General features: G+C 46.6%; 1 protein-coding gene across 6 annotated transcripts in view; it reads left to right on the top strand.

The window, feature by feature from the left end:
* Positions 1–23,038, top strand: part of PARP11 (poly(ADP-ribose) polymerase family member 11) — a 66,519-nt gene that overhangs the window by 31,931 nt on the left and 11,550 nt on the right. The window contains exon 1 of one of the 6 annotated variants that reach the window (XM_075603088.1): positions 21,632–21,755. The exons of the other annotated variants lie outside the window; for them this stretch is intronic. The gene's annotated coding sequence lies outside the window, so the exon portion shown is untranslated. Of the gene's footprint in view, positions 1–21,631; positions 21,756–23,038 lie in introns of those variants that run through there. 6 annotated transcript variants of the gene reach the window in all.

Here is a 23,038-nt window from a genome sequence, read left to right on the forward strand (position 1 = left end):
TAATAGATATACTGTATTATATACTGTAGTTATATAAATATACCGAAATAACTATAAAATTAGATAGATCTATACTATATAGTTCTATTAATATGCAGCAATATAAACAATAATAGATATACTGTATTATATAGTTATATAAATATACTTACGTGTTGGTTACCGTTGGTGTCCTCGTGCGTTGTTTGGTTTTTCCGTGTGCATGATAGCACACGGTGGTTTATGGCACAACGAGGCCAGAAGCAGCTAACCAGAGTTGGATATCTGCAATTCGTTGTCTACTCATGTACATCTCCTTAATTCTCATGCTAAGATCCTTTGAAATCTTTTTAACAGGCATAGCTGTGAGTAGAAAGAAATACAAGCACAAGGATGCATATTCGATGTTTAGTCTGTGTATTCAATGTGCAATGAATCCACAAAATAAATGGTGTATTTATACGGTAATGACTCACATTAGAGTACGCCCACTTTTAACACCTGTACCTCGTCGCCATGCATAAAAGGTTACACACTTTGCATAGCCCACCACTCGATGATCTGTATCTGAACTTTACCTTGTCCAGATATTGCATTGTGCCATCTGCTCCCATGGATCAACCCCGATTCTACGGATGCAGGAAGCCACTCGCTTCTGCCGTGCCTGTCACGCAGAAAAAGCGAAAGACTGGAGCCATTTACAAGCCAAGTCCAAAGCGAAAGGCTAAGGGCGATCCCCACCAGCAGGGGAATCCTTCTGAGCCGGTCCCAGTCCCCCCTTGCTGCAGGGCTCACTACACGCTGTGATGCGTCAGCCGCCAGGGGATGCAAGAAAATTGTGATTCCGAGCGGTGATGCGTCACGTGGTGTGCTGATGAGCCTATCAGCGGTGGGTGCGGGAGCTGTCAGACAGCTTCCTACACAAGGTGGGCGTGGTGTGTTTGTGTGTTGCTTACCTTCCAGCAGTAGCTCCCTCCTGCAGCCCGAGGAGGGAGGGGAGGGGAGTAGCGGGTCCCTCCGCTCAAACCACGCCCCCCCTCCCGCTCCCTACAGACCGCATATCGTGGTCTGTGCCTGTCAGCGCGCCGCCTGTCTGCAGTGCGGGCGCCCTGACTGAGGGAGCAGGGCTTTAGCCTAAGGCTAATAAAGAAAACCTTCTGCTGACCCCAAAGACTAAGGGTTTTAATACATGTAAGCCGTATGTCAAGAAGAAATTCGGTGATGTACACTCAAGGCAAAACAAATGGCAACCAACCCATCGAACCCGCAGGCCACTTCCTCGATTTATGCTTCGACGACTCTGCCGCTGCTCTCCCGGAAACCCACAGCCCATCTTCTCCACTACTCTTCGACGCTGCCGCTGGTCTACCGGAAATCCACTTTCTCCATTACGCTTAGACGACTCTGCCGCTTCTCGCCCGGAAATCCGCAGGTCGCCTCCTCCATCCTTCTTTGACGACGCTGCCGCTTCTCTCCAGGGTACCCCCATCTCATCCTCCGTAGCACCCATCCACCCAGATGTCCACAGTACCCCATACACAAGAACCAGCTCGTTAGACCGAATGCTGAATGGGTTAAGTGTCGATATCCCCGGGAACTCTACTATGCTGGTAAACATAGATCTTCTTTTAGAGACCATGCTGAAGATGGATCAACGGATGGAGAAGATGGATCAACGGATGGAGAAGATGGATCAACGGATGGAGAAGATGGATCAACGGATGGAGAAGATGGATCAACGGATGGAGAAGATGGATCAACGGATGGAGAAGATGGATCAACGGATGGAGAAGATGGATCAACGGATGGAGAAGATGGATCAACGGATGGAGAAGATGGATCAACGGATGGAGAAGATGGAGACTGACATACCGGGGATACATAATTAGCTCGGTGTTCATGCCCCTGTATCCCCGACGCCGGAGCAGGAGGGTGGCATGGATGTTATGAATGGGGCCTTTGACCACCTTCCAACACCAAGCGCACCCCCTCCACCAGAAGAATTTGTGTACATGTATGCCGTTGACGAGTAGGATGACATGACAACCCCGTCAAGACCACGCCAGGAGACAACACGGTGACCAAGACAGGAGGAACGCTTCCTCCCAGACAACCTACCCTCGCCCGCCGCCACAAGCACACCCGCTCCCAGAATCCAACCTACATACGCTTGCATCGATACGGTGCCCGACATCATCCTGCGCGAGCTGCCACCGGCACTCAGGGAGAAGTATAGGGTGATGAGTGCTGGTTTACCCCAGAAGTATGGCATGTTAATTTGTAAGCACCATGTGTCCTACTTGGTGTACTGCGGTGGGCCAAAAATGTAAACTACGTAGGAAATCGCGAAAAAAGGACGCTTCCTGAAAATTTAAGAAGGACTATTGTGGAGGAATTGCGGCGCTATTTTTCAATTACAGATCCTTTAATGAAAATCGTTTGAGACTCCATTAATGGCATTTTGCGTCATACAAGGCATCGGCCCAAGAAGGACAATCTGGTGGGGATCGAATTTGCGTGACTGTTCAACTGTTGTTTACGTTTTTTACTTGTTGCGTGTTTTAACTTGTATTAATAAAGAAATGTTTTTACTTAAACAAGACCTGCACAATTCCAGTCCTCGAGGGCCGCAAACAGGCCCGATTTTCAAGGTTATCCTGAAAACCGGGCCTGTTTGCGGCCCTCGAAGAATGGAGTTGTGCAGGCCTGACTTATTGTACTATACACCATCCTACATACAAAAACAAGTGATACTAAAAACAAGTGCTAGACCTAGGGGTACTTTACAGGAACAAATCCTCCCTAAGTCTCCTGGTCAGAAAACGTATCGCACAGCAGATGCTAATGCCAATTATTGACTATGGAGACATAGTTTATGGCTCAGCACCTGAAACTCAACTTAGCAAACTTGACACCCTCTACAATTCAATTTGTCGTTTTGTTCTCCAATGCAACTACAACACACATCATTGTGAAATACTCAAAGAACTAGATTGGTCATCACTCGAGTCTAGGCGCAAAGTTCACCTTTTCTGTCTTGCCTTCAAATTCTTTATGGACAAGCTACCCAGCTACCTGAACAAGCTCCTCACCCCTACCACATGCAGCACCTATCACCTGAGATCAGACTCCAAAAGACTGTTCATGGTCCCAAGGCTCAACAAAGTATCCGGCCGCTCCTCCTTCTCTTACCGTGCACCTCAAAACTGGAACAACCTACCAGAGACTCTTACATCCACCACCAGTCTAAGAACTTTCAAATCTAAGGCTGTCACACATTTTAATCTGGTCTGTAACTGTTTCATACGCCCATAATATATATTATCTTTAACTCTGCATGCAATGTCTTGTATATAATGTATACCCTGCTCATTATGTAACTGTATTTGTAACCATGTATTATTTGTCTTAACTCTGTACCCAGGACATACTTGAAAACGAGAGGTAACTCTCAATGTATTACTTCCTGGTAAAATATTTTATAAATAAATAATTAAATATAAAGTGCAGTACACAAAAAAGCAGCCCGGTGTTCTATTGTGGAAACTATCTCAAATAGTGCCCAATAACATAAAAATACAAATATAGAAATAAACCTGGCGCATACAAGTGGTAATCAAATGTGTGCAAGGAACAATAATAATGTGAAATATACAATATATAAAGTCCATAAAGGATATGGTGGTGACTGGCGTGGAAAGAGTCTTTTCTTCTGATGATAAATTGGAATAGAAAATAGACTGTCCTCAATGCACGTTGTGAAGTTCCTCCTCACAGCAGCTACTGTCCTGTAGATTAAGACATTAAACCAGGGACACAACATTGCGCAGTATAGTTTTCAGCAATGACGCCCTCTGATGTGAATGCCCAAAAGAATGCCCACTTACTAGAAGTAAGAAGACAGCATGCGGAGGAGAGAAACTGTATGTTGGGTCTTCCAGATTCGTTCCTTTTAAGGGTGACACGAACCCCACGTGATGTCCCTGGTTCGGATGGATGTCGCAGGAAAGGCCCTCTTTCTCAGGAAAAAATTATTTCTGAAAGTGTCTTAGAACTCCTATGCTTAGATCTCCATGACAGGGAATAAAAGAGAGAGAGGATTGCGCAATATCGTTGACACTTTAATAACACGTCCTAACTAAAACAGAAACATACTCACATAAATCTGTGAGTTAAAAACCGTATGGAAGTGCCCGATCCGGCTAAACACCAGTACACAGTCTCTGGCAGTCCTGATAGCGCCGCGTGTAACCCGCTTTGTTCTGGCGCACCGCAATGACGTCACTATCTCTGTGCTGGATGAGTCACTTGATCGGCACCTCCTTTAGCTCCTCCCTACGCGTTTTGTGACGGGGAACGTCACTTCTTCAGGAGATGGTGGAGGCTCATCAATCCCATTAACTTAAATAGCCCTATGTTAACCCTTTCAATTCTGGTATAACATAGGATGTACCAAAAGTGACTGTACTGGCGCCGTGCTAACGGTGGCAATGCGGTTAAAACAGTTACCTTGGATGAAAAAATAGACTGTGCACATGAAATAACATGAATCACACTAAAAAATAATGAAAAATAAATGGATAAAATATGAATAAAAACGGAAAACTAACTTGATTTAACAGGAAACCACGTTCCAAATGTAAACAAAAGATAAACCAAAGAGTTGCAATAACGTGGCAAAAGAACAAGGAGTCCTAAAGAAAAGATGCCAAATCAAAGTCAATGTTTAGTCCTTTTAGGGGAGAGGGTTTTTAAAGTATAGATCCAGAAGGTCTCTTGTTGAGACACTCTGTAATCTATCTCCCCCTCTATCACTGACTTTGAGGCAATCAATACCAATATAGGTAAGCCCATCAGGCAACATGTTATGATGGATCTTGAAATGGTTGGATACATGTTCTGCGAATCTTCTCTTAAGGGGTCACCCCGTTCTGCCCACGTATTGCAATCCACAAGGACATTCCAAAAGATAAACACAAAAACTGGATTTGCAATTGATAAATGTTTTGATATCGTAAATTTTACCAGTCACATTAGATTTGAACTCTTTACATTTTAACCCAAAATTGCAACCAATACATTTTTTTTTTTTACAGGTGTAATACCCCTTAAGATCTCCAAGCCACATGTTTTGGCCGGATCCCAATGATTTTTTTAGGGCAACTTGGTGCTATTTGAGATTTCAAATTCTGTGCTTTTATATACAATTTGAGGTTTATTAGGCAGTATAGAGTTAAGGATAGGATCTGTATGTACACCATCCTACTCTAAATGTTTTGACTTTCTGTACTTTAATAAAGGAAAATGTTGCGTGTTTTAACTTGTATTAATAAAGAAATGTTTTTACTTAAACAAGACCTGCACAATTCCAGTCCTCAAGGGTCGCAAACAGGCCCGGTTTTCAAGGTTATCCTGAAAACCGGGCTTTTTTGCGGCCCTCGAGGACTGGAGTTGTGCAGGCCTGACTTACTGTAATGTACACCATCCTACTGTAAATGTTTTGACTTTCTGTACTTTAATGTTTTCACTAGCAGTAAACCATACACCTGTTAATGTTTTGAATTGCTGTACACTTTAAATGTTTTTAAATTGTATTTGTAAATAAATGTTTTTGTACTTACTCCAATAAAAGAAAATGTTGATTTGTTTTAAATTGTTCCATTGTCTCCTTTTATATGGTAACAAAATAGTGTTTCTAGAACATGCAGTACTGTCCAGGCATGCTGTACTGTATACTGTAGGCATGCTCAGTACTGTACATCACGAGTATTAAAACAATGCATGCTGTACGGGTATAGAATACACATAGAATAAATGCATACTTTTTATTTTTCGGGTTTATTATACAGTGTATATATAAAAAATAGTATTGTATACGGTCTGAAAACAGCATACTGTTTCAGTTTTTCTATGAAGCTCTCATTTACAGTATACTATCCTAATCAATAACGACCACTAAACTGTAGACTCCGGTACGTGTTTTTTTTTAATCCTATTCAGCAATGTGCAGGCATTGTTACACAAAGCGATATTATCCATTGAAATCCCTCCATTAGCTGTTTTCCGCATGAGATGACAAAGTTTTCTTTTCTGAGGAAAAACAAAAGTACAAGTTTTACTGTAATGGTCAGTCGGCCCCCTAATGAAGTTCCCACAGCCAGTCCCATCAATAATTTTCTTGGGGGGAGTCTCCTGTTCACATGCGCATGCGCCTACTGTAGATGTGATGACAAGCATATGCGTTTCAAGAAGGTTCCAATGCGCATGCACCTAGCTTTCCACCAATTGTGCAGTATCTACAGTACTGTAGAAACTGCTCAGCCAATGATATTGCTTACAGGAGAATCGCTTGACTGCATTGATATTGATATTTCAAAAACAGAATAAAATACGGCAACATTACTCACCATAGACTTTGCCAATCAGCTGGCGCTGAGTCACTGCCAGTCCCGTATTCTTGATTTATACACGTAGTTGACAGGTGCCAGCGGATGAGGCTGGAAATTGCTTTGGTACATGCAAGCTTGCTGGAATCTGTACGTGAAATCCGGCTCAGGCTGCAGGTATCCGGGCGGGGACAGACAGCAAGGGTTGCCGGTCACCAGGTTTTCACTGACGGTCGGACCGTTATTGGAAGCTGGCGCATTGCTTGCCAGCGACTGAGGTTTCTTAGTTGGTTTTAACATGACCTTTCGCCTTTTGAAGTCTCCATGATCATAGATACGGGAAAAATCCGGTGATACACACCAATACCCTCCAATAACACCGGGATCAATACGAAAAAAACACGGATCGATACATAACTTTTTCCTTATTGCACGCTTCCACACATGAGCATCTGGTGAAAATTTGTAAAAGTCATAGTTTTCGATAAAATACTGATAAATTTGACCAACTGTTGCCATCTTATCTGTTGCATTAATCGCGGCCCATATTAAATAAGTGTATGTTCTGTCGGGTTTTTGGAACACTGACTGCGGTGGTGCACTCATGTCGGGACTCTCAGGACAATAAAACACCAGACACTGTGCATGTATTGTTTAACATGAAAAGCCTAAATTGATACAATAATGTAACTTCAGTACCAAGGCCAATTTACAATGGACCACTGTGGTATTTTTTTAAACACCTGCAAGTCGACACATTACTGAAGAGCATGCGCATTACAATTCATGAATATCTGCCACCTGGCGGATACGCGAAGAATTGCAGCCAATTAAATCCAAACCATTATCAATAAACACAGCAATAAACACATCAACCGCGGGTGAGCCGGCATGAATGCAACATGAATGCGGTAGGAACGTGGCAGGAACGTGGTGAAGTGAGTGGCATTCGGAAAAAATTCGGAGATGTTGGAGAATAAAAGGGGCCGCGGCTGTAGGATGCTGACTGCAAATCCTTATTCACAGGGAGGTGCTGCAGAGACAGGGAAACAAACAGAAAAAGACCATTGCGCAGTTTCTCTACCAAAAGGGCTCATGCACTCAGTCACCAACTACTTACTTATAGCAAGTGGTTATGTACATATAAAGGTATCTTTGTCTTCTTTGTAGGGCACAGGTCTGGGAACTGATGGTGACAGGTCCCTTCCACGTCTCTCTCTCCTCACGATTCCCCAATCGCAATACTGTACCATAAAATGCAACAATAAAATATATTGTGCGGTACCAAAAAACAATTTATTAAAACAACAAAACAGACCATAGGAAATGCACTCACATGATCTATGATCTTACTGCGTTATTACAACGTGCCGTCTGCAGGCTTGAGTACTGAGAGCTAAGTGCAGGCAGTGTGGCTGGATCCCCATCCCTCTCCTCCTCGCGGCTGCGACTCGGTATATAGGGTCCACCACTGATGTCACCGCTCTGCTCTAGCTCGCTTCCTACGCCTGCAGACCCACGTGGTGCACGCACAGTCCTAGCTCCACCCTATGCGCGTTTCGTGACTCTTGACGTCACTTCGTCAGGGGTATGGAGCTTTAGTGTTCATGTGAACCATTTATAGCGCACATCTCCTAGTAACAAGCACTCCTATTGGACATTACCTAACAAGGAGGGCTCAATGCACAAACAGCTAAAAACCATAACAAATTAGAACAGGGTATAACCCAAATGCTCAGAAGGATAATTCATAATAATACAACACTAAACATAACAATAATATATTAAAACCTCTAATAAAAGTAATAGTGGAATTACCAAACAAATTATTTGAATCTGGGAACAAATGATTCAAATCAGGAAACCAGAACTGACCTGTATACTAATAACTTAATGGTAGAAGGTGGAATGATTAGATAATACCAGAGATGTGAAAATATAGGGGACCTATAACTGATATATTCTAGCTGTCTTTCAAAAAGGGTGCTAAATCGAACTCTATATTGAGCCCTCCAGGGGTTAGTGTCTTACGGGTATAGATCCAGTAGCTTTCGCGTCTGGATATTTTATTAGAGGTTTTAATATATTATTGTTATGTTTAGTGTTGTACTATTATGAATTATCCTTTTGAGCATTTGGGTTATACCCTGTTCTAATTTGTTATGGTTTTTAGCTGTTTGTGCATTGAGCCCTCCTTGTTAGGTAATGTCCAATAGGAGTACTTGTTACTAGGAGATGTGCGCTATAAATGGTTCACATGAACAATAAAGCTCCATACCCCTGACGAAGTGACGTCAAGAGTCACGAAACGCGCATAGGGTGGAGCTAGGACTGTGCGTGCACCACGTGGGTCAGCAGGCGTAGGAAGCGAGCTAGAGCGGTGACGTCATCAGTGGTGGACCCTGTATACAGCGTCGCAGCCGCGAGGAGGAGAGGGATGGGGATCCAGCCACACTGCCTGCACTTAGCTCTCAGTACTCAAGCTTGCAGACAGCACGTTGTAATAACGCAGTAAGATCATAGATCCTGTGAGTGCATTGCTTATAGACTGTTTTTTGTTGTTTTAATTGTTTTTTGGTACCGCACAATATATTTTATTGTTGCATTTTATGGTATTGCGATTGGGGAATCGTGAGGAAAGAGAGACGTGGAAGGGACCTGTCACTATCGGTTTCCAGACCTGTGCCCTACAAAGAAGACAAAGATACCTTTTATATGTACATAACCACTTGCTATAAGTAAGTAGTTGGTGACTGAGTGCATGAGCCCTTTTGGTAGAGAAACTGCGCAATGGTCTTTTTCTGTTTGTTTCCCTGTCATTGCCTCCCTGTGAATAAGGATTTGCAGTCAGCATCCTATGCTAAATGGACTTGCATTACTATTCTAAGTTCAGGACTGTTGTTCATCCAGAGACTGGTATTATTTACTAGCTATTGCGCCCAGGACTGTTTGCTCTTTTTAATCCTATTTTAAAATAAGTTTACATAACAAGAAGGGTAATTATATATTTCATGGCTGGAGCTTAACTTTAACTTTAAAGTAGAAATATAAATATGGCAAGCGGCACCATCTAATAAATCTACCCTGCACTCATATCTAATACACGTGTATCAAGATGTATGTATATATATATATATATATATATATATATATGTGTGTGTATATGTATATATATATATATATATATATATATATATGTATTTATAATGTACATAGCGCTTCATAGTAGTAATACATGTGTCAATCATATAAATAATAAATAACAGGTCATGGGAATATGTGCTTAAGACATAAAAGTAACATTTCGGAAGAGGAGTCCCTGCGCCGAAGAGCTTACAATCTAATTGGTATGTAGGAAGAGACCGTAGGAGGGCATTCTGGTAAGTTTGTCTGCAGAGGGCCAAGCTTTATGTATCGTGTACAGGCATACCCCGCATTAACGTACGCAATGGGACCGGAGCATGTGTGTAAAGCGAAAATGTACTTAAAGTGAAGCACTACCTTTTTCCCACTTATTGATGCATGTACTGTACTGCAATCGTCATATACGTGCATAACTGATGTAAATAACGCTTTTGTAACAGGCTCTATAGTGTCCCCGCTTGCGCACAGCTTCAGTACAGGTAGGGAGCCGGTATTGCTGTTCAGGACGTGCTGACAGGCGCATGCGTGAGTTGCTGTTTGCCTATTGGGCGATATGTCCTTACTTGTGAGTGTAATTAAAGTGAGTGTCCTTAAACTGGGGTATGCCTGTATAGTATTAGCCACAGTGCTACTCGTGCTTTAAGCCAAAGAATGGTATATTTACTGATAAGTAAAAAGTGCATATGCAGACACAACCTCAGACACTGCACACACCATCTCAAGGAAAAGTTAGAAGCATGGAACAATCTATGTATGTTTGTCTGTCTTTATTTAAATAGCGCCTTTATTTTACTAGTGCCTGCGAGCATTCATGGAATAACTAGTGAATGCCGTGTGGAATACAGCAGAGTTCACGAAAACGGCTCCGTGAAATGTACATGACCTTCATATAAATAACACATAACGGGGAGAAGTGCTTCAGACATAAAAGTAACATTTAGGAAAAGGAGTCCCTGCTCTGAATAGCTTACAATCTAATTTGTTGGTAGGAAGAATGTACAGAGACAGTAGGAGGGCAATCTGGTAAGTGCGTCTGTAAGGGACCAAGGTTAATGTATGAGGTGTTATTTATCAGCCACGGAGCTACTCATATGCTTCCTTAAGCAAGTGTGTTTTAAGGTGGGTTTTAAAGGTTGATAGACTGTGCTAGTCCGATATTGAGGGGAAGGGCATTCCAGAGGTGTGGGGCAGTCAGTGAGAGAGGTTAAAGATGGGAGAGGGCTTTAGATACAAATGGGATAGAGAGAAGACCTCCTTGAGCATAACACAAGTGTCTGGATGGTGTATAGTGAGAAATTAGGGCTGAGATGTAAGGAGGAGCAGATGAGTGTAAAGCTTTAAAAGTGTGGAGAAGAATTGAGTGTGATACAGGATTTGATTGCAAGCCAGGAGAGGGATTTCATCAGGGGAGACGCAGAGACAGATTTCGGAAAGAGTAGAGTGATTTTGGCAAAGCGTTTAGGATAAATTGTAGGGGAGAAAGATGAGAGGCAGGAAGGCCAGAGAGCAGGAGGTTACAGTTGTCGAGACGGGAGAGAATGAGAATCTGTGTTAGTTTTTGCAGTCGAGCAACAGAGGAAAGGACGTATCTTGGTGATATTGTGGAGGGAAAAACAACAGTTTTTTGCTACCATTTGAATGTGAGAAGAGACAGAGAATGGAGCCGAGTGTGACCCCTATGCAGCGTGCTTGGGCTACTGAGTGAATGATGGTACTTCCAACAGTAATGTGGAAGGAGGAAGTAGGGCCAGGTTTGGGAGGCAGTATGAGGAGCTCTGTTTTTGTCATGTTTAAGTCGACAGAGGGCCATCCAGGATGATATCGCAGAGAGACATTCAGAAACTTTGTCTGTACAGCAGGTGCAAGGTCAGGGTAGAAAAGTAAATTTGTCATCAGCATGGAGGTGATATTTGAACCCAAGAGATGTGATTAGGTCACCTAGAGAGAGTGTGTACATAGAAAAGAGGAGAGGTCACAGGACAAAGTCCTGGTGTACCCCCACAGAGAGATCGATAGAGGAGGAGGTGTTTGCAAAAGAGACACTGAAAGTACGATGGGAGAGGTAAGAGGAAATCCAGGATAGAGCTTTGTTACGAATGCCAAGAGTATGGAGAATGTGAAGGAGAAGAGGGTGGTCCACGGTGTCAAATGCTGCAGAGAGGTCGAGTAATATGAGCAGAGTGTAATAACCTCTGTCTTTGGCAGCATGGAGGTCGTCAGTTATTTTAGTGAGGGCTGTTTCAGTGGAGTAAGCCGTGTGGAAGACAGATTGTAGAGGGTCTGGGAGAGAACAGGTGTTGAGAAAATGAAGCAAGCGAGAGAATACAAGATGTTCAAGGAGTTTAGAGGCAAAAGGCAGGAGGGAGACAGGTCGATAGTTTGAAAGACAGGTAGGGTCAAGCTTGCTATTTTTGAGTAATGGTATGACTGTTTCATGTTTAGAAGGAAGGGGGAAAGGTACCAGAGTAGTGGGAGGGGTTAAAATGAGAGGGAGATAGAGAGATCGATCCTCTGTGACAGCGGAAAAAGAGTCAAGGAATGCAGGTGAAGAGTTAGGAAGAGGTGAGTCCTGAGGTGAGATGGAGGAAGAACAGGCAGCAGAGGGTGGTCTGAGTAGAGAGTCAGACAGAAGAGTCGACGTGGGTTAGACTTGTGCGTGTTGATTAGTAAAGAAAAGTAAGTTTGTTTAGCCTGTGAGAGGGCAGAGTTGAAACAGGATAGCATACATTTGCAGTGAAGGAAGTCTGCGAGCGTGTGAGATTTCCTCCAGAGGCTTTCTGAAGAACGAGTGGAGGAACGCAGCATGCGCATGTGGGAATTGAGCCAGTGTCTGGAGTGAACGGCAGAGAGAAAGCGGGCATGTAGATTGAGAGGAGGATAGGTCAGAGTTGTAGTTCCTGACCAGGTTGTCAGGGTCTGGAGCAGAGCTGAGAGAGTAGAGGGAGGACCGTAAAGTGGAATAAAAAGCTGGTAGGTTAATTGAGCGCAGGTCTCTGCAGAACCGTGGGGGACATGGAGAAGGGAAGATAGAGAGAAAATGAGATGAGGTGATGGTAAGAGAGAGGAAAAGGGGAAATGGAGAAATCAGAGAGCAAATTTTTTAGTGAAAACCAGGTCTAGTTAGTGGCCATTCTTGTGGGGGTGCTGGCTGCAGTCCACTTTTGAATGATGTGCCAACTGCATTATAGTGCTACAGTTATAAATGGTATCAAAAATACTGTGGAAGGCAAAACCCATACCCCAATATGTGGGGAAAAACAGGGCAATATATCAATGAAATGAAGCAAAAGACTGAAGGTAATAAACGAAGCAACAAAATCTATGCAAAAGTCAATGGTGGGGAGCAACACTGATGTTTCAGGGTACTTACCCTTTCTTCCGGCCCATTCCTACGCATATAATACGCAATACAGTACTTCCTTTCATAAGATTAAATGTCCTCCAGAGCTTCCAGCACAATCATGCGATCTTGGGTGCAGAAACTTGAAATCAAGAGAGCAGCACTCTGGGGATCCCTGTATGTTTTGGCTTATGTGCTGTGACTCCGTGATCACCAAGAAGGATGAGAAATAGCTGTACACTACCGACACACTTTATCACACTGCGGCCAGATCCGCAAGCCGGGAGATTTCCCGGCTTGCTAGTGGCCGCCCCTGCGCGGTCACGCGTCTTCGGGAGCGTGCGCCCCCTGCACGCGCGTCCAGGGGCTCCCCGAGGGAGCCCTGGTGTCCCGCGATCGCGGGACAGCGGCAGGGGGTTCCGGGGGACCCGGCGGACCCGGCAGCGGTAGGGAGAGCGCCCCGATCGGAGGGCGCTCTTCCGCTGCTTCGGCGCGCGCCCGTCACTCTCGGGCGCGCGCCAGGCTACTGCTGCGGCCAAGAACGGGCAAATGCTCTAATAAACTTGGCCGCAGCAGTAAGGTGTTTGACATCATCGGTCGTTGGTCGCAATAGTTTTGTATATATGGCGGCAACCCAGTATATTCAACTGGAGATCAGGTGTTTAGAAGTATCGTGTCCTTTCCCGAGCAACCGGCAGATTACTTGTCATGGCAACCGTAAACAAAATGTCACAGCATTCAATGTAATGCATGTCATTACCTCCAACAACATACATTATGGGCATGAAAAAGATAAACAGAACAAAGAGATATATAAATTGTGTGTGCAGAATAGTTACACTAAAACAATACAGGAAGGACCAAGAAAACCCCATCAAGTATATAGCTTTAATAAGAGTACCCACATATTGTCAATATATGATCTAATGGAAATACCAAAATATATATATATTTTTACAATCCGCACATCCCAACTAAATATTTATATCAAAAGGTATCTGCAGAGATGCATCCGCAATACAGGGCAAAGATAAACATATGAACTCCAACATAGGTTTCTGAAAGGTTTCAGTATCTCTGCGGGCGGTGACCCTTGTCATCCCCTGAACGGTAGACCCTTTTACTCAACCCGGAGAGATTTTTACCATTCGCACTGCTATTGGTTTGTTCCCGCTATCACGAACTTGCAGACGTCTGGGAGCGGCCAAGAAAGACAGGAAAAAAGTTCTCTCTAAGCAGCTCAAGTTTATTGCGGGCTGAATCAGCATTTTTATAAGCTACAAAAGCATTATCACTTTTAGAGGCGTACACTGTTAGATTGGAGGTGTTACACTGTCCTGTGGAGGCGTTGCATTACCTGTTAGAGGCGTTTTTGGAGGCATTACACTATTTTGGCAAACGTGTAGTTTACAGAACTGGTTTTAACAAGAATATGCATAAGCAATGAAAAAGAGGTTTTTCTCTTGAGAACCATGAAGCAGAGCTACATTTCTGTTACAATTCAAGGCCCTTTGCTTCTTGGGAAAACAACTTCTTGGGATCACGCCTGGAAATAGTTAAGATAAAGAAAATGCAAGCTTCTGCTTTTTAAAATTGTTGTATCTTATTGTAACGGGTATTCCCTCTATCCCAATCACAGATACAGTGTGTGTGGGTGGAAACCTATGTTACCAGGTGTGGTGCATATACCTGTAGGTTCACAAGAGGCCTGAGCCTCCGCTTGTTGGGAACCTGGGGTAAGTCCGTCAGCTCGATCTGATTTACAGCGCCTCCACCTGTGCAGGGTTGTAGAAATGTAGAAGGTTGCCTACACAGGACCCACATATACAATAAATACATACACGAGGATGTATATAACCAGTATATATATATATATATATATATATATATATATATATATATATATATATATATATATATATATATATATATATATATATATATATATATATATATATATATATATACAGCAAGTAACACACTCTTAATAACATACACTACTAACACTCCCCCTAGGGGGTAACTCCACCGTGTAACTCAGTCCTCACAATGTCTCTCATTCCACTAGGAGTGTACCTGCCCCCCACCGTGTATCCCCACACTGTGTCCACAGCCTAACCCCTTTGTCCCGTGGTCAGCGCTGCCACTATGTGTAAGGATAATGAATATGGTATACGTTGGTGCACTTATGGGGTACCTGCCGAGCGCTCCTGCACTCGGACCTGCAAGCCACTTCGCAAAGGATCTGCCGCCTGATCCTGTGTTTCCTCGCACGGGGTCCGCCAGGGGCGATCCCACCCTGGGGATAGTCTCTGTCTCTGGGGCACAGACTTGAGCCCAAGTCTCTTTTCAGGAAGCGCAGCGTCCGCTATGTCCCTATCTATCACTAATACTACTGTGACAGGGTCCCTAACCTAGGGCCTGTCCCTGTAGCACCACAAGCTGGGGAGTGAGAACCTATCTGGGGCCTAGGGGGTTATCTGGCCTAATGCAGTGGGTCACAGACCCCTGCACTCACCTCCTTCCCCTAGCTCTCTTGATTCAGCACTGACTAGCGTGGGCTAAGCGCGCAAAATGTATCTATCTCCCTCCACTGGGAGATACTCTAGACCTATTGGCTCCCTGGTGTCACGTGGGGTGCGCAGAGGCTCATGGGAGCCCTGCAACGCGATCGAGGCCTTGGCAACCGGCCGCACGCGTCCCCGGCAACCCCCGAGCAGGATCCTGACCGCCCTTGCAATCGGCTGGCGGGGCCGCCATTGGACTCGGTGGCACCCTCGATCGCCAGCAAGGTGAGGGGGGTGCTGACAGGCAGGGGGGGACCTGGCTACATCCTCCCCCTGGTAAAAACCTCAACGCCTTCGCTTGGGATACAACTGAATATAACTATGTACAGAATTTATATAATGAAAATATGCATGGCCCCATTATATAATAAAAATTGCAACAATAAATGCGATCTTAACTTATCTCTAGATCAGATTGCACATTTCAGTGAACATCACAATGACGGACTGCATTCTGCTGCGAGCCCACTGCTGAGCCTCATAATGGGGTGCCCCAATTTGATCATAGGTTACCCGGTTGAGAGGGTACCTTATTCTTTGGCTTCTGCGGAGCTGTTCTTCCGCAACTCCCTCTGGTGAGTAATAAGTATAGTCCTGAGGCTCAGCCTCTTCCCTTGAGGGGAGAAATGTCTCTGAAAAGGCTCTGTTTGGCACAAAGCACAGGCTCTGTGGATCCAAAGGCTGGTCTGTTGGTGCCACCGTAGTAGGCGTTGGCCTACGGGGCCCTTTACCCGTAGCTCCTCCGGGAGATGCCCCTTCATTGGGAGAATCCCTTTGAGAGGGTTCTTCCATGGGATCTTCCAGAGTCTCAAGATTGGTAGGGTCAGGTACAGTCTCTTGGCCAATCTCGGTGGAATCGAACTCACCGTTGAGCAGTGTGGCCAGTATCTCTGCTTCCTCATTTCCCACTTGTGGAATGGGGAGAAGATGATTACGGTGCCATACCTTTACCCGGCCGTCAGTGTCTTTGATGCGATAGACCGGTAGGCCAGGCATTTGAGATTCTATTTCATATACCCCATCTCTCCATCGGTCAGCCAATTTATGCTTGCCCGGGACTCCCAGATTGCGAAGCAACACAGCATCTCCAGGACGAAGTTCCCGATATTTGACCTTATGGTCGTATCGCCTTTTATTGTCAGCATTCAGCTTAGCTGTGGATTTTTCAGCCTGTTGGTACGCCTGTTGTAAGCTGTCTTTGAGTCGTTGCACATATTTGAAATGGGTAGCGTTGTGTATCCCATCCGTCGATACTCTGAGACGTACATCCACGGGCAGTCTCGCCTCTCGCCCAAACATGAGGAAGTATGAGGAGAATCCAGTTTACTCGTGTCAGGTACAATTGTATGCATGCACCAGGGCCTCCACGTGTCGGCTCCATTCAGTCTTCTGAGCACTCTGTAGAGTACCGAACATGTCCAGTAAGGTTCGATTTAAATCGTTCGGGCAACGCATCTCCTTCGGGATGGTATGGGGTCGTTCGTGATTTGGCAATGTCCAGCATTTTGAGCAGTTCTCGGATCAAAGTGCTCTCAAAATCCCGACCTTGGTCTGAGTGAAGGCGGTTTGGAAGACCATAGTGCACGAAGTACTTCTCCCATAATATTTTTGCCACCGTGATGGCTTTCTGATCTTTAGTGGGGAAGGCCTAGGCATACCGGGTGTAATGGTCCGTGATGACCAGCATGTTGGATATTCCTCGACTATCAGGCTCAATGCACAGAAAATCCATACACACAAGGTCCATGGGGCCAGAACTTTTCAGATGGCCCATAGGTGCTGCTCTAGTAGGCAGGGTCTTGCGTTGTACACACCGAGTACAATGGCGACAGTGTTGTTCTACGGCCTCTCGCATCTTGGGCCAAAAAAAACGGTCTCTGACCAACCCAAAGGTCTTCTCTACACCGAGATGTCCATGCTCATCATGTAGGGACTTCAACACCATGTATTGCAAGTTCTTAGGGAGGACTAGTTGTCGTCTATCAGGGTGTTTGTGGTATTGCACCACCCGATAGAGTAAGCAGTTGTCTATTTCAAATTTGTCCGCTTCCCGCATGAGCAACGCGACCAAGTCCTTGGGAGCACGCTTCAAGAGAGCTGGATTCCTCTTTTCAACTGCTTGCCTAATAATACTAACTACAGGATCCTGTATTTGGTAGTCCACTAGATCTTTCCACCGCAGCACTTTGTCATGAGTTATATTCATTCCTTTCGGGTCGCAGTAGGCTGCGGGGACGGCCTGCGACTGGCATCCCAAGGAATCTGCAACCCGTAATTCGGAGAAGGCCACTAGGTCGTTGATGGCGGCAGTGCTACACATAGCTCGCACCCCTGGCCCTGGGAGTTCTTCCCATTCCTCATCATGTGGAGTAGCACTTAGCCCTGGTCTTCGGGATAGGGCGTCAGCTCCTACATTCAAAGGCCCGGCTTATACTTCAGGGAGAATTGGTAATTGTTTAGAGCTGCCAACCATCGGTGCCCTGCTGCATCCAATTTGGCCGAGGTATTGATGTACGTGAGGGGATTGTTATCCGTCCTTACCTCAAACGTAACACCGTACAGGTAGTCGTGGAGTTTTTCCGTGATGGCCCATTTGAGAGCCAGAAATTCTAACTTGTGGACAGGGTATTTCTGTTCACTTGGTGTCAGACTGCGACTGATGTAAGCCACAGGGCGAAGGCCCTCGGGGTGCTTCTGGTGCAAGACGGCGCCCAAGCCATTTAGACTTGCATCCACATGCAGAACGTATGGTTGTTCTGGGTCAGCATACGCAAGCACCGGCGCTTCGGTCAGACTTTTCTTCAACTTCAGGAAGGCCCGTTCACACTCAGGCGTCCATTTTTTGCCAAAAGGTTGACAGGCCGACGTGGCCTTCCTTCCTGTATCTTCGGGGTATATCTTCAACAGATTGTTCAGGGGTTTAGCGCGACAAGAGTACCCTTCCACGAAGCGACGGTAATACCCGCAGAAACCCAGGAAGGATCGCAGCTCCGTAACATTCTCGGGACGAGGCCAGTTCACGACCGCTTCGACTTTGGCTAGGTCAGTGGCGATTCCTTGAGCTGACACGATGTGTCCCACATAAGTCACCGAGGTGTGACAGAAGCGACACTTGTCGAGGGCAATTTCAACCCTTCTTTCCCAAGACGGTCTATCACTTTCAGCAATCTCTCTTCGTGCTCTTCCAGAGTTCTTCCGAAGACAATGATGTCGTCCAGGTAGACTAGACACTCCCGAGGGTTCATGTCTCCGATAGTCTTCTCCATTAGTCATTGGAACTTAGCAGGAGCCCCACATATACCTTGGGGCATACGAGTAAATTGGTAGAACCCCAAGGGACAGACTAAGGCTGTTTTCTCCTGATCCTCTGCATTCATGGGTATCGGATCGTAGATCGAGCACGCTGAACCACTGGCTTCCGTTCAGAGCATTCAGAATCTCTTCAATGCGAGGAAGGTTGTACTGGTCCGGTATCGTACGGTTGTTCAGAGTCCGATAGTCGACACACAGCCGTACGGACCCATTCTTTTTCCTCACCACCACTATGGGAGAGGCGTAAGGGCTCCGAGACTCCGTCAATATCCCAGCGGTCCCCATTTCTTGCAAGACGTTCCTTACATCGTCCACATCCCTAGGGGCGATGCGACGAGAACGTTCACGGAACGGAGTGGCGTCATTCAGTCTAATGGTATGTTGAGCGCTGCGACTGCACCCCACATCCATCTCACTCGTTGAGAACACCATCCTTCGTTTATTCAACTGGGCTGTCAGCCGCTCTTCCCACTCAGTTGTCAATGTCGACTCGCCGAAGTTGAAGTCCAAATCGACTAACCGCTCATTTGCTGCCGCCGCATTCACCTGGGGAGTGGTTTCCACAGGGCAGACCGGATATATGCAACCCAGACTCTGTCCGGCATCAAGTTCCATCGGGAATGGGGAGATGTTCTGCACATACACGTAAGTTCGTGGAGGAATTTTAGTCGTCCATTCCCTCACTTCGGGTAGTACCCTATACCCTCTCTGAACTTCTTCCTCTGGGGTTCTCTCCAAAGAGAAGAGCTGATCGTCCTCCTCTCGTTCGGGGTAACAGCACCAGACGGCCATTCGTTGCACTCCCCCTGGTAATATGGTCGTCAGTCCGCGTTGACGATTGTAGAGATTCCCGTGATGCTCCAAGGCATATACCCGTTTGCACTCTTCTCGTAAGACGGGATCTAGAAGCGAATTGGCTAGCGGTAACTCGTTGTTCTCTTTCAAGTAGGCTCTGATTACAGCTTGTACTATATCAGTATTGGTTCCCAAGATGATTGGATACTTGCACTGGTCTTTTGGCTCCGGGCATACCATTGCCGCCACATGCATGGGGTGTTTCTTGCCGGTGTTCAGTTGGAGTATTTCCAGTTGAACCCTTACAATCCCATCGATGGGGTAGTCTTCATTACTTAACCTCCTAACCTTCATATGTTCGGCCGACCTCGGGGCAGTGTTTAAGGTGCTGGTCATAGAACTTGCGGTATATTATGGTCACTTGTGACCCCGTGTCCAGTAGGGCCGATGCGTAGATCCCTTCCAGTACAACAGGCACGATGGCCGCAGGGCCTACTTTACTGTAAGCTTCCCTTGGTGAGGCATCATCACTGGGGCCGGAGTCAGAAGGGACATCTTCGGTTCCAGAAGAAGGGGGTTCTGGGTCAGATTCCGCCATGTGTTCGCGGCAGACCATTGACCGGGCCGCTTTCCCTCTATCGGGAGGGTCTTCCTCTGGATGGCCCTCCCTTTTTGGACAGTTACTGGCGAAGTGACCTCTCTTATCGCAGTTATAGCACACAACCTCGCGCCGTTCTGGACGAACCTTAGACTGGGAAGGTGGTCTGTCGGTGGGACTTGGCTTGTACCCCTTGGACGGGGCAGCAGACTCTTCCTTCTCCATAGAGCCCTTTCCCTTTGAGACGGAGGGGCTCTTAGGTTTTGTGGTAGAGTGTAACATAGCATGTGCTTCCTGCATTTTCACTTGGCGCAGCAACTCGGTGAATGTAGAGGGACCACCGTCCATTATTTTGCTGTGGAGCATATTGGCTATGGGGTGAGTGGGGCTTGATCCCCTTAGGTACTGCTTATGAAGCGCTTCATCCATCCCAGAGGCAGGAATCAGCTTACGATTGAGTAGGATTCCCAAGACCAGCTGCAGACGGTGTATAAAGGCCGACAAGTCCTCTCCCTCCTTCTGATAAAGATTGAAGTACTTCGTCCAGATCGCTCTTCATCTTCTGCTAGTCCGTATGCTTCCAACAGGAACTCCACTATCTCCAACGCCATCAACTCTGGGTGTTGGTCCCTGTGGATGGTTACAATGGTAGAAGCAGGAGGCCTGAGACACTCCATGATACACTGCCTTTTTACGGTGTCAGTGCACGACCATTTTTCCACGACTTTTAATGCATTCTCCCTCAAAAGGTCTATCCCTTCCTCCCCCTGGGGTATTGGAAGTACTCCCGAGAAGGCCTTGAGTTTCCGGTAGCCTTGAGACTGGGAGACCATGGTGATGGCTTCTACGAATTGAGGGAGTGTCACCCCCATTACGGAACCTTCATTAATTACCGTTCTGTCTCTGATAGGCCGGGAGTTCATCGCACGGAGGCCGGGTGCGGGTGAGGGGGGCGGACTGTCAACCCAACTAGTGGCTCCCGTGAGAGCGCTTGGGGTAAAGGAGACTTTGGGTGGGACGCGGTCTACCCGGTTTGGAGTACTTGACACTGGTGTAGTTAGTGGCCAAGTACTGGCGGATGGTTCCTCGGGAACCTGAGTGGGACACCTTGATGAAAACATTTCCTGTATGACTGGTAATTCCGAGTATATAAGGGAGTAACCTTCTGGTGGGCACTCGGGGGCTACTAGAGTGTTCGCGGCCGTTTCTTGGCATATGTCCCGCCCCACAGTGAATAATATGGCGCTCCTATTACAAGTAGTCGTACACCCTGCCACGGCGCCATACTTTATCTGGTCCTAATAGCTTCCTCAGCGAGTCCCGGATGTCAGTTTCCGCCACTAACGCTGGGCGTTCCCTACGGCCACGACGTGACTAGGTGGTTTCTCGACGGAGGTGGCCCACGCATGGACCTCTTGACGTGAGGGAATTGCCATGTTGCTGATCTCTTATGATACTGTTTTGAATAGGGCACCCCAGGTCTGAATCTCAGCAGCGCCTCCAAATGTAACGGGTATTCCCTCTATCCCAATCACAGATACAGTGTGTGTGGGTGGAAACCTATGTTACCAGGTGTGGTGCATATACCTGTAGGTTCACAAGAGGCCTGAGCCTCCGCTTGTTGGGAACCTGGGGTAAGTTCGTCAGCTCGATCTGATTTACAGCGCCTCCACCTGTGCAGGGTTCTAGAAATGTAGAAGGTTGCCTACACAGGACCCACATATATAGTAAGTACATACACGAGGATGTATATAACCAGTTTATATATATGCAGGCAATAACACACACTTATAAAATACACTTCTAACACACCCCCTAGGGGGTAACTCCACCGTGTAACTCAGTCCTCACAATGTCTCTCACTCCACTAGGAGTGTACCTACCCCCCACTGTGTATACCCACACCGTGTCCAGAGCCTAACCGCTTTGTCCCGTGGTCAGCGCTGCCACTATGTGTAAGGATAATGAATATGGTATACGTTGGTGCTCTTATGGGGAACCTGCCGAGCGCTCTTGCACTCGGACCTGCACGCCACATCGCAAAGGATCTGCCGCTTGGTGATTCCGTCTGATCCTGTGTTTCCTCGCACGGGGTCCGCCAGGGGCGATCCCACCCTTGGGATAGTCTCTGTCTCTGGGGCACAGACTTGAGCCCAAGTCTCTTTTCAGGAAGCGCAGCGTCCGCTGTGTCCCTATCTATCACTAGTACTACTGTGACAGGGTCCCTAACCTAGGGCCTGTCACTGTAGCACCACAAGCTGGGGAGTGAGAACCTATCTTTGGCCTAGGGGGTTACCTGGCCTAATGCAGTGGGTCACAGACCCCTGCACTCACCTCCTTCCCCTAGCTCTCTTGATTCAGCACTGACTAGCGTGGGCTAAGCGCGCAAAATGTATCTATCTCCCTCCACAGGGAGATACTCTAGACCTATTGGCTACTTGGCGTCACGTGGGGTGCGCAGAGGCTCATGGGACGCGTAGTCCCTGCTTAGAGCCTTCCCTGGTAGGCTAGGGTTTCGCGGGCTCCTTCCTGCGCATGCGCGAGCTGTTTGGGGTCCTCCCGGCGCCTGGCTCTCACTGCGCATGCGCGAGACAATGCGCAATGGCGGCGCCCTCACCGCCCTGCTTCGGGAGCGCCGGGAGCCCTGCAACGCGATCGCGGCCTTGGCAACCGGCCGCACACGTCCCCGGCAACCCCCAAGCAGGATCCTGACCGCCCTCACCCTTGCAATCGGCTGGCGGGGCCACCATTGGACTCGGCGGCACCAGGGGGGGGGGCAGGGGGGACCTGGCTACATCATAAATTCACAAAATGGAGGACAGACTAGTAATTTTAACCCTTTCAGTTTCAATGAAAGTGCCCTGTGGGATGGTAGAGGTGAGTATAGACCATACGTAGGGGAGAAGGAGTGGCTCAG

This window comes from Ascaphus truei, chromosome 5, assembly GCF_040206685.1.
Source record: "Ascaphus truei isolate aAscTru1 chromosome 5, aAscTru1.hap1, whole genome shotgun sequence".
Classification (NCBI taxonomy): Eukaryota; Metazoa; Chordata; class Amphibia; order Anura; family Ascaphidae; genus Ascaphus; species Ascaphus truei.